The 9,677-nt window shown below is 35.9% G+C and overlaps 2 non-coding genes across 2 annotated transcripts; both read left to right on the forward strand.

Moving 5' to 3' along the window:
• Nucleotides 1-2,460: 2,460 nt before the first annotated feature.
• On the forward strand, nt 2,461-2,532 carry Trnam-cau (transfer RNA methionine (anticodon CAU)). The gene has a single exon. It is a non-coding gene; the product is annotated as a tRNA-Met (tRNA).
• Nucleotides 2,533-5,056: 2,524 nt separating this feature from the next.
• Trnam-cau (transfer RNA methionine (anticodon CAU)) lies at nt 5,057-5,128 on the forward strand. Its single transcript has one exon. It is a non-coding gene; the product is annotated as a tRNA-Met (tRNA).
• Nucleotides 5,129-9,677: the final 4,549 nt, after the last annotated feature.

The following is a 9,677-nucleotide window of genomic DNA, read 5'->3' on the forward strand; positions in this document are numbered from 1 at the left end:
AAATCAGTGCCTGATTTAGATTTCCTTAGATAGTTCAATAAAAACTAATTTCATAAGCCTGGTAACAGTTTAACGGTAATGCTACCAATGTGTCACACCAGGACCTTGAATTTGAAATCTAGGACATGCATGGTCATTTCTTCATGAAATCAGGACACAAAACTGTATTTTAAGTCCTTAATTGACCTGGCTATAGTTTTCAGATTATTATAAGCTCAATCAGTATATTTATATCATTATTTATGCTTTGTGTATTGTAAACATATACACAATCATGCAGTTACATGATAGCAATAAATAATATCAAAGCTACCCATACTATAAAGGTCATTGACAAAGCCTATGGTCAAAATGTGAACACATTGAGTGTAATCGCCCTCTCGTGCCAGCAAAAACAACACGTTGACAGGTTGTCATTTTTTACAGTTCTACTTTCACTTTCATTTTGTGATATCAAACTATTAACAATTATGTGGCTGAGAAAAATATCGCCATTGCTTTTTATGCTCCCGGTAGGGTGGCCTATATCAGTTGAACTGTCAGTCAGTCAGTCAGTGTGTCAGTCTGTCCGTCCGTCCGAAAACTTTAATGGCCATAACTTTTTTAATATTGAACATAGCAACTTGATATTTGGCATACATGTGCATCTCATGGAGCTGCACATTTTCAACTGTGAAAGGTGAAGGTGAAGGTCATCCTTCAAGGTCAAATGTCAAATATAAAGAGTCTGTCTGTCTGTCCGAAAACTTTAACATTGGCCATAACTTTTTCAATATTGGCGTGCATGCGTATCTCATAGAGCTGCACATATTGATTGGTGAAAGGTCAAGGTCATCCTTCAAGGTCAAGGTCAAAGGTCAAATTTTGCAATATTGAAGATAGCAACTCATGGAGCTGAACATTTTGAGTGGTGAAAGGTCAAGGTCATCCTTCAAGGTCAAAGGTAAAATATATGGGTTCAAAGCTGCGCAGCAGGGGGCATTGTGTTTCACAAACACAGCTCTTGTTTAATATATTTTCTGCACATTTCTTCAAAAAACTTACATCAATACACGATTTTCTTCGTTAATTCAATCATTCCTGACAGACTTGTGTACCTATTTCGCTTTCATTTTGACGCGCGTAGGTAGGACCGCATTACCGCTTCCGAAATGTGTATCGCCTTCGAGGAACTTATCTGATATTTGACGGAAAGTGCCGAAAATGTGTGAGTGTGGGTCAAGTTCCCCACAGGTACTACTTTCCCATTCCCCCAATTTTTTTTCCGTACCTAAAATTTTTCGTACCCAATTTTTTTTCGTACCCAATTTTTTTTCGTACCCAATTTTTTTTCATCCCCAATTTTTTTTCGTACCCAAATTTTTTTCGGTCACAATTTTTTCGTACCCAAATATTTTTTCGTACCCAAATTTGTTTTCATACCAAAATTTTTTTCGCAAAATTTTCGTACCAACATACACAATTGTGGTGATTGTGGTGATGTAGATAAACTTAACTTGATGCTTTTATATCCATCCTCTCAAAAGCATCGTCACGCCAGTACTGTCAGTACTTTGATTTGTCCGTAAAGCTGGGTCATTCATTTACAATATATCTAGATATGGCTATATTATCCGTAACAGTGTTTTTAGAAAGATTTATGCAAGCCATGTAGATAACTCCTCGATATTATAGTTATAAGTATCCCCGCCTGTCACGCGGGAGACCGGGGTTCGATTCCCCGTCGGGGAGCTGTTTTATAGTTTATAATGTTTTATTGCTTTGACGATTAACTTAGCATTTATTTGACCAAATTATACGTAAACTGATAATGTGAATAAAAGAAGTTTCAAAATATTTTACGATTAATTTATTTGATCGTTAGAAATCTGAGGAGAGTAATCGACTCTTCGTAGAATCAAACTCAGTTCATCAATAATCATAACATCCGTCCCCATGGATGTGATACTAATAATCACATAGAACTCATGAGTATACATTTCTAACCATGGCTGAATACAGTCGATATGTCCATTTTCGTGCAGAGTTAGTCACAACAAGAAAGAAGCTGAACTTTTTCGAACAGCCAGATCTAGTCTAAATTGCTGATAAAGAATAAATCTTCAACTAGTATATATTCTCTCACCAGTTTGCAAATCGTAGCAAACCTTCCCAGTCGTAAAATAAGTAATACAAAGTAATTATTTATATGCAATATAATCTCTATTATCGTAATTATTATTTACATCATTCAATGCTCCCAACGCAAATAGAAGACGTCTCTAATATTCTAGTATAACTGACATTACGACAACTCTTGAAATACAAAATCAACATAACTGACAGCATTTACTTCCCTTTGACAAATAATATCCCCGTGTAAATTTTGGATTGCATCAGATTTTCTATGATCTTTATATTTTGGATTGCATCATTTTGTGTATGATGTCTAAATGTACTCCTAAACTTATATTGAACATCAGCAGAGTGGCGCAGTGGAAGCGTGCTGGGCCCATAACCCAGAGGTCCGAGGATCGAAACCTCGCTCTGCTAGAAATTACTTTTACTTTTGAGCATTTATTTTGAGAATACACATTTACCGACTTATTCAGAACACGTTTTTTGTGAATAACAATACAATGATGAATGAAAACCACAACAAAATGATCAATGGTTCCAAGGAACTTTGCCTCAAAAGCAAATTCTTTAAAGGTGATACAGAAATCAATATTTAAAGACATACAGTTAGGAGATATGCTCTAAACACTAACGTTATTTGTAACGTCGACGTAGCGTAGCGCAACAGCCCTCGTCGCGGTTGTATTGGCCATTAAAAATCTGGGTGAAAATTATCTAAGATGGGCGACAGAATTTTTAAAGAGTTGCGAACAGTAACTTATCACTATTTTAAAGATTGTTTTTACATATAACGAAATCCCCGTCTGTATCAAAATAAAAAATAAATTGACGACTTTAAAAAGACTTCTCGACTTAACATGAAAACACGTTTAGCGACAAGTATGCTTTGTTCAAAACGAATAATGTAGATGCTATTAACCTGCTCAGTCCTACATGATAAGGTAATCAATTACTCCTTTTATAATTGAATTATGAATATTTGATAAAAAGGGTATTTTAACCTATCCCTAAACACCAATAATGCCACAATAAGTGTTTGGTTTTTAATTGAGTTAGTGATGAATGGTGCCAATATGCTGTTTCGACTGTCATTTGTGGATGTCAACGAAAGATTATGAATTGTTTGAGTTCTGCTATTAAGTAGCTGTACTAACTAAAGGCCTATCCTTAACAATCTTAGGCAAGAATCTAAGCCGACCAACAACAGAGGGGATTCACAGTCCATTAAACAAAGTCACGATTGTTCAGGAAAAAATCCATTTTACTGTGTAGTTGAAGAGCGCTTCATGTTCTTTATTTCCTCTAAACCGGGCAAACCCACTATCTAAATGAATTGTCATAAATTGAAAACATTCGGTTTTAAATCAGACTGGATTCAAGCCACAATAGGTAAACAAGAGGGCCAAGGTGGCCCTAGTTCGCTCACCTGAGAGGAGTCGGTTCATTAAATCTTTACCAAACGTCAAACTTGCCCTATATATTGTCCAGACAAACATCCTGGTCAACTTTCATCATTATTGAATCAAAACTCTTGCGTATGGAGTGTTTTTGTTTTTGTAAGATTTGACCTGGTGACCTATATTTTGAGTTGACCCCCCATTACCAAACATCAAACTTTGCTTACAAAAATAAATATTATGACCAAGATTCATAAAATCTGAAACAAAATTGTGACCTCTTGAGTGTTTACAAGGATTTTGTATAATATAATGAAAATTTGGATAATCTAAGGGCAATAATTATGACATTAATTATGTGATTTTGCTCTTTATCAAACTTGACTGAGATCTTTCAGCAACTTTGATAAAGAATGCTTGAGAAATGTGAACGCTAGAGTGTTTACAAACCTAATGTGGACGGGCGGACGGCGGACAAACACCAATCCTAAAACCTCACCTGAGCAATCAGGTGAGCTAAAAAGTGTGTTCCACCGATCTGAGCCATTTTCCAACTTGTCCGAGAAATCAATAAAACCAATGTATTGACTAAGTTTCACGATGAGTAGGCAAAAAATGTGAGTTATATAGTGTTCGATAACAAGGTTTCTCTTAAGTCACATAAGGAAAACTGCCCCACCCCTCTGGCAGCCTTGTTTTTTGACCGATCGGGACCATTTGCAAACTCATCTGATATATATATATATAAACAATCTTTTCACCAAGTTGCATGATGATTGGGCAAAACATGTGACTTCTAGAGTGTTCACAAGCTTTTTTTACTATAGAAATAAAAGAAAACTGCCCCCCCCCCTCTGGCAGCCATGTTATTCAACTGACCAGAACCGTTTTCGAACTCAACTCTCATATCAAGGAAACAAGTGTTCTGACCAAATTTCATGAAAATTGGGCCAAAATTGTGACTTCTAGAGTGTTCACATGTTTTCACTATATACATATAGAGAATAATGCCCCGCCCACTGGCGGCCATGTTTTTTCACCGATCTGGACCATTTTCGAACTTTCCCGAGATATCTATAAAAATCAATTTTACCAACTTTCATGATAATTGGGCAAAAATTGAGACTTCTAGAGTGTTTACAATGTTTCTCTATAGACAAATAAGGAAAACTGCCCCGCCCACTGGCGGCCATGTTTTTCAACGGAACGGAACCACTTTTGAACTCAACCAACATATCTTTAAGACAAATATTTTGATAAAGATACATGAAGATTGCGCATGAAATGTGACTTCTACAGTGTTAACAAGTTTTTTTCTTTTTTTTTACCTAGGAAGACGTCTCTAATATACTAGTATAACTGATATTACGACAACTCTTGAAGTACACAATGGACATAACTGACGGCATTTACTTCCCTTTGACAAATAATATCTCCGTGTAAATTTTGGATTGCATCAGATTTTCTATGATCTTTATATTTTGGATTGCATCATTGTGTGTATGATGTCTAAATGTACTCCTGAACTTATATTGAACATCAGCAGAGTGGCGCAGTGGAAGCGTGCTGGGCCCATAACCCAGAGGTCCGAGGATCGAAACCTCGCTCTGCTAACAATTACTTTTACTCTTGAGCATTTATTTTGAGAATACACATTTACCGACTTATTCAGAACACGTTTATTGTGAACAACAATACAATGATGAATGAAAACCACAACAAAATGATCAATGGTTCCAAGGAACTTTGCCTCAAAAGCAAATTCTTTAAAGGTGATACAGAAATCAATATTTAAAGACATACAGTTAAGAGATATGCTCTTAACACTAACGTTATTTGTAACGTCGACGTAGCGTAGCGCAACAGCCCTCGTCGCGGTTGTATTGGCCATTAAAAATCTGGGTGAAAATTATCTAAGATGGGCGACAGAATTTTTAAAGAGTTGCAAACAGTAACTTATCACTGATTAAAAGATTGTTTTTACATATAACGAAATCCCCGTCTGTATCAAAATAGAAAATAAATTGACGACTTTAAAAAGACTTCTCGACTTTACATGAAAACACGTTTAGCGACAAGTATGCTTTGTTCAAAACGAATAATGTAGATGCTATTAACCTGCTCAGTCCTACATGATAAGGTAATCAAGTACTCCTTTTATAATTGAATTAAGAATATTTAATAAAAAGGGTATTTTAACCTATCCCTAAACACCAATAATGCCACAATAAGTGTTTGTGTTTTAATTGAGTTAGTGATGAATGGTGCCAATATGCTGTTTCGACTGTCATTTGTGGATGTCAACGAAAGATTATGAATTGTTTGAGTTCCGCCATTCTGTTAGCTGTACTAACTAGAGGCCTATCCTCAACAATCTTAGGCAAGATTCTAAGCCGACCAACAACAGAGGGGATTCACATTCCATTAAACAAAGTCACGATTGTTCAGGAAAAAATCCATTTTACTGTGTAGTTGAAGAGCGCTTCATGTTCTTTATTTGCTCTAAACCGGGCAAACCTACTATCTAAATAAATTGTCATGAATTGAAAACATTCGGTTTTAAATCAGACTGGATTCAAACCACAATTGGTAAACAAGAGGGCCAAGGTGGCCCTAGTTCGCTCACCTGAGAGAAGTCGGTTCATTTAATCTTTACCAAACGTCAAACTTGACCTATATATTGTCCAGACAAACATACTGGTCAACTTTCATCATTATTGAATCAAAACTCTTGCGTATGGAGTGTTTTTGTGTTTGTAAGATTTGACCTGGTGACCCATATTTTCAGTTGACCCCCCCCCATTACCAAACATCAAACTTTGCTTACAAAAATAAATATTATGACCAAGATTCATAAAATCTGAAACAAAATTGTGACCTCTTGAGTGTTTACAAGGATTTTGTATAATATAATGAAAATTTGGATAATCTAAGGGCAATAATTATGACATTAATTATGTGATTTTGCTCATTATAAAACTTGACTGAGATCTTTCAGCAACTTTGATAAAGAATGCTTGAGAAATGTGAACGCTAGAGTGTTTACAAACCTAATGTGGACGGGCGGACGGCGGACAAACACCAATCCTAAAACCTCACCTGAGCAATCAGGTGAGCTAAAAAGTGTGTTTCACCGATCTGAGCCATTTTCCAACTTGTCCGAAAAATCAATAAAACCAATGTATTGACTAAGTTTCACGATGATTAGGCAAAAAATGTGAGTTATATAGTGTTCGATAACAAGGTTTCTCTCTAGTCACATAAGGAAAACTGCCCCACCCCCCTGGCAGCCATGTTTTTTGACCGATCGGGACCATTTGCAAACTCATCTGATTTTATTATAAAACCAATCTTTTCACCATGTTGCATGATTGGGCAAAACATGTGACTTCTAGAGTGTTCACAATTTTTTTTGCTATAGAAATAAAAGAAAACTGCCCCCCCCCCCGGCAGCGATGTTATTCAACTGACCAGAACCGTTTTCGAACTCAACTCTCATATCAAGGAAACAAATGTTCTGACCAAATTTCATGAAAATTGGGCCAAAATTGTGACTTCTAGAGTGTTCACATGTTTTTACTATATACAAATAGAGAATAATGCCCCGCCTACTGGCGGCCATGTTTTTTCACCGATCTGGACCATTTTCGAACTCGCCCGAGATATCCATAAAAACCAATGTTTTTACCAACTTTCATGATGATAGGGCAAAAATTGAGACTTCTAGAGTGTTTACAAGGTTTCTCTATAGACAAATAGAAAACTGCCCCGCCCACTGGCGGCCATGTTTTTCAACGGACCGGGACCACTTTTGAACTCAACCAACATATCTTTAAGACAAATATTTGACAAAGTTACATGAAGATTGCACATGAAATGTGACTTCTACAGTGTTTACAAGTTTTTTCTTTTTTTTTTGACCTAGTGACCTAGTTTTTTGACATGACACGACCCAGTTTCGAACTCGACCGAGATTTCATTGGGACAAAGCTTCTTACCAAGTTTCATGAAGATCGGACAATAAATGTGGTTACGTTTTTCTTTTTTTGATCTAGTGACCTAGTGTTTGACCCGGCACGACCCAGTTTCGAACTCGACCGAGATTTCATTGGGACAAAGCTTCTGACCAAGTTTCATAAAGATCGGACAATAAATGTGGCCTCTAGAGTGTTTACGAACAAATGTGGACGACGGACGGACGGACAGACGACGGACAAAGACCGGTCACAAAAGCTCACCTGAGCAATCAGGTGAGCTAAAAAGTTCATTTTCGTCTAGTTTCATATACGGTCGAAAGGTCAAATGATGCCATGTTGTATGATTACCGTTGAAAGATATTGTTATTTAAATTAACAAGAGGGCCTGAAAGGCCCAAAGTCGCTCACCTGAGATTCAAAGGAACTGACCTATTCTGTGCAGCCCAAGATGTCATTAGAACAAAATGTTCTTACCAACTTTCATGACTATTGAACACGCTGACAGCCACGTTTTTCAACAGACCAGAACAATTTTCATACACATCCAAGATATCATTTAAACAAATATACTGACAAAGTTTCTTGAAGATTCATAAGTCCATATAAGGAAAAATGCCCCGCCCACTGGTGGCCATGTTTTTCAAGCAACTGGAACCATTTTCGAACTTGTCCTAAATATCATTGGGACAAATCTTCTGACAAAGTTCCATGATGATCATAAAATAATACGGCTTCTAGAGTGTTAACAATGTTTAACTATAGCTATATAAGGAAAAATGCCACGTCCCTTTGGCGGCCATGTTTTTCCACCAACCGGAACCATTTACGATATCATTGCGACAAATCATATGATCAAGTTTCATGAAGATCGGACAATAAATGTGGCCTCTAGAGTGTTAACAAGGTTTTGCAAAAGCATGATATATAGCCATATTAGGAAAAATGCCCCGCCCCCTGGTGGCCATGTTTTTTAAGCAACCAAAACCATTTTCGAACTCATCCAAGATATCATTAGGACAAATCTTCTGACCAAGTTTCATGAAGATCGGAACATAAATGTGGCCTCTAGAGTATTAACAAGGTTTTACTATAGCCATATAAGGAAAAATTCCCCGCCCCCTGGCGGCCATGTTTTTCAGCCCAGCACGCTTCCACTCTCTGATATTGACCATCTTAGGTTGGGAAATAAATTTTAAGATGATGCAAAATATCTTTACGATATATCGTTCAAAAGAAAGTAAATGTTGCCGTCTTATTATGTACATCGATTGTTGTCCGACATTTGTTTAATATTATGAGTGCCCTCTTTTTTACACGTCCACGAATCGAAATACACCAGCCACTTTGTTATTAGATCCATATCTTCTTGAAAAGAGGAAATATGCATCGTTGTTATATATGTATAGACGAGTTAATTGTTATTGTTTACATTCGGGATTTTCCGCGCATGCGCACTGACTGGTTGGCAAAAACACTGGTTACAGTCACTAAAAACATGTATAAAGGGCTTTTGTTTAGTCAATTAAACGATAAAAAATCCGAAATAAACATTACCATTCTTAAACAATAGTGCAAATATATCATATTTAGTACTAATAAATGTATCATCATATATATAATTTCCTCTTTATAAAAATACAAATTAGTTATTAGTATCAGAGTAAACGTGGTCGGAAGACTAAATACTGACAATACCACACAACAAAACAATACATTAGCCGTATTCTTTTTTATAGTAAGACTTTAAAAATGATATTTCAAAACTTATAAAACATATATTAATTTGATTATAACTATAAACGGTGTGGATATTGTTATTGCTCATCAGCGACCGAAAGTGTATTATAAGAGGCGCATTTAATCAATTATAAAACAAAGCCATAAAAAACGGAATACATTAACAATCGTTAAATGTTGTTGTAATTTTCTTTTCCATAGAATGAATTTTCGTTTTGTTTCCATTGAATAACAATATTAATAAATTTTAATATACAAATGAAAATAAAACCTGCATCTTGTGCAAATTGAACTGTCTTTGCATGTATATTGAAATCTCTTAACAAGTAATAAGGAGTGATACATTTAACAATCTAGCATTTTATGATAAATATATGTATTTATTTAATTTATTTTACGCAAATACTGTTTATCCATTGTGATTGCTTGTTTTCATGATGGTGTTACG

The sequence above is a fragment of the Dreissena polymorpha genome, chromosome 11 (assembly GCF_020536995.1).
Source record: "Dreissena polymorpha isolate Duluth1 chromosome 11, UMN_Dpol_1.0, whole genome shotgun sequence".
NCBI lineage: Eukaryota > Metazoa > Mollusca > Bivalvia > Myida > Dreissenidae > Dreissena > Dreissena polymorpha.